Source organism: Schistocerca americana, unplaced genomic scaffold, assembly GCF_021461395.2.
Source record: "Schistocerca americana isolate TAMUIC-IGC-003095 unplaced genomic scaffold, iqSchAmer2.1 HiC_scaffold_713, whole genome shotgun sequence".
In the NCBI taxonomy this organism is placed as follows: Eukaryota; Metazoa; Arthropoda; class Insecta; order Orthoptera; family Acrididae; genus Schistocerca; species Schistocerca americana.
The window spans coordinates 17,501-20,000 of NW_025726471.1; the positions used below are offsets into that span (position 1 = coordinate 17,501).

Below are 2,500 nucleotides of genomic sequence, written 5' to 3' on the forward strand. Positions count from 1 at the left end.
AATGCCCGCTGACGTTCGTCCACAGCACAAGCGCGCATCAGGCGTGACGCGAGAACCTTGTGAAAGGTCCGCGCCAACACCGAGCAGACCGTAATGGGGCGAAAGTCAGCGGGGGATGTTGGTGCAGCCGTTTTCGGGAGAAGGGACGTCCGCGCGCGAAGCAGGCGTTCCGGAAGGGCGCGGGCCAGAAGGAAGAGATTCATCACTTTCACCAGGACTTCGTGCGGCAGACGCCGCAACTCCGCTGGGGTAAGGCCGTCCGGCCCGGCTGCTGATCCCCTGGGCGGCAACGCGGCGGCGACCTCCTCATGTGTGACCGGCCCCCATATGCACTCGAGAGCGACAGGCTCTGAGTGCGGGAGGAGGCGGTCACGAATGAAGCCCGCGGTGGAGATGGGCTTCTTGGTGAAGAGGTCCGCCCAGAAGTCCAGCAGACCAGGGATGGCAGGTGGCGGCTGGAGCAGGGTGCCATCCAAGAGGCCGCGCACGCAACGCGCACGCGACCGTCGGAAGGCATCCTGCGTTCTCGCGTACTCCCAGCGGCGCCGCTTGCGCTTCTGCGTCGGCGGCGCGGCAGGCGGTCGCTTCGATGGTTGGCGCGGCCGCTGTGTCCTGGTGATTGATCTCTCCCCTCTGGACCCGACCGACGCAAGGGCATCCGGGAGCATGCCCAGGATGACATCGGGCGGCGTGCCCCGCCCCAGACCGATGACACGATCCAGGGCAGAGAAACGCTGGGCGGAAGCGGGTAGCCCCGCCAGATGCTCCCAGATGGCGGCGTCAGTCGGCCCCTCCGGCGGCGGCCCGGTGGTGTCGGCCGCGAAGTCCTCGGCTGCGTCGACGGGCGGCGCAGCGGCCTCGCCCGCGTCAGGCAGCGGGCTCGCCGCTCCCCGGCGGGACGCCGGCTCTTCCCCCCGACCGATCTCAAGCGCCTCCATGAATTGGCGGACAAGCTGCTTGTGGGCAGCTTGCCGCCGTCGGCACTTGATTGCCTCAAGCGTTCGGTCGGGGAACATCCTGATGAGCTCTTGATTTACAAAGAAGAACCGGGCGTCCCTCTCGAGGAACAGTTCGGCCTCTGCCTTGGCGAGCGACAGGACTTCTTCCTCCGTCCACCTCGCGCGATGCCTCTCCGTGACGATCTCCGCGTTGGCGGCCGCAAGATGTTGGCGGCGGCGATGGACCCCGAGACCGTTCTTGGTTGTAAAGCTGCGGTGGCACTCACTACAGGTATACATAGCTGCAAAAGTTACAAGATTTTCGGCACGGCCGGTTGGCCGGCTAGGTGCTGGGGGAGTTGGGGTGGCACCTTCAGCGGAAGGGCCACCACTTATTCTCTGCTTACTGCCCCCAACTAAAAAAGGGATAGTGCGAGGGGGGGCTGGTAACCCCCCCAAGCCCCTGGTGCGGTCTTCCACTCTGCGAAATCAGCGGGCCCACGAGAAGGGGAGAAGACCGCAGGAGAGGAGAGGCTAAGAGGGCTAGGCCCATGTATTGCGCATCACTCTCCCTGTAACTATAACCCAAGGAAGGCACCTCGCAGCAGCAGCACGACTACATCAAGACCGCACTTCGAGAAGCCAAGTCCGGATGCAGCCACACCGCTGCCACTTGGCCACCTTAAGAGAGTCATAGTTACTCCCGCCGTTTACCCGCGCTTGCTTGAATTTCTTCACGTTGACATTCAGAGCACTGGGCAGAAATCACATTGCGTCAACACCCGCTAGGGCCATCGCAATGCTTTGTTTTAATTAGACAGTCGGATTCCCCCAGTCCGTGCCAGTTCTGAGTTGATCGTTGAATGGCGGCCGAAGAGAATCCGCGCACCCGCGCGCCCCCGGAGGAGCACGCTAAGGCGGACGCGGCCTCGCAGCAAGGAAGATCCGTGGGAGGCCAAGGCACGGGACCGAGCTCGGATCCTGCACGCAGGTTGAAGCACCGGGGCGCGAACGCCGCGCAGGCGCGCGCATCCTGCACCGCCGGCCAGCACGAGGCCAACCAACGGCGAGAGCAGACCACGCCCGCGCTAAACGCCCGCACTTACCGGCACCCCTACGGCACTCACCTCGCCCAGGCCCGGCACGTTAGCGCTGACCCACTTCCCGACCAAGCCCGACACGCCCCGATCCTCAGAGCCAATCCTTATCCCGAAGTTACGGATCCAATTTGCCGACTTCCCTTACCTACATTATTCTATCGACTAGAGGCTCTTCACCTTGGAGACCTGCTGCGGATATGGGTACGAACCGGCGCGACACCTCCACGTGGCCCTCTCCCGGATTTTCAAGGTCCGAGGGGAAGATCGGGACACCGCCGCAACTGCGGTGCTCTTCGCGTTCCAAACCCTATCTCCCTGCTAGAGGATTCCAGGGAACTCGAACGCTCATGCAGAAAAGAAAACTCTTCCCCGATCTCCCGACGGCGTCTCCGGGTCCTTTTGGGTTACCCCGACGAGCATCTCTAAAAGAGGGGCCCGACTTGTATCGGTTCCGCTGCCGGG

At 63.4% G+C, this 2,500-nt stretch overlaps 1 pseudogene; it reads right to left on the reverse strand.

Annotated features, from left to right (window-relative positions):
• LOC124589609 overlaps positions 1 to 2,500 on the reverse strand; it is a 7,961-nt pseudogene that overhangs the window by 3,458 nt on the left and 2,003 nt on the right.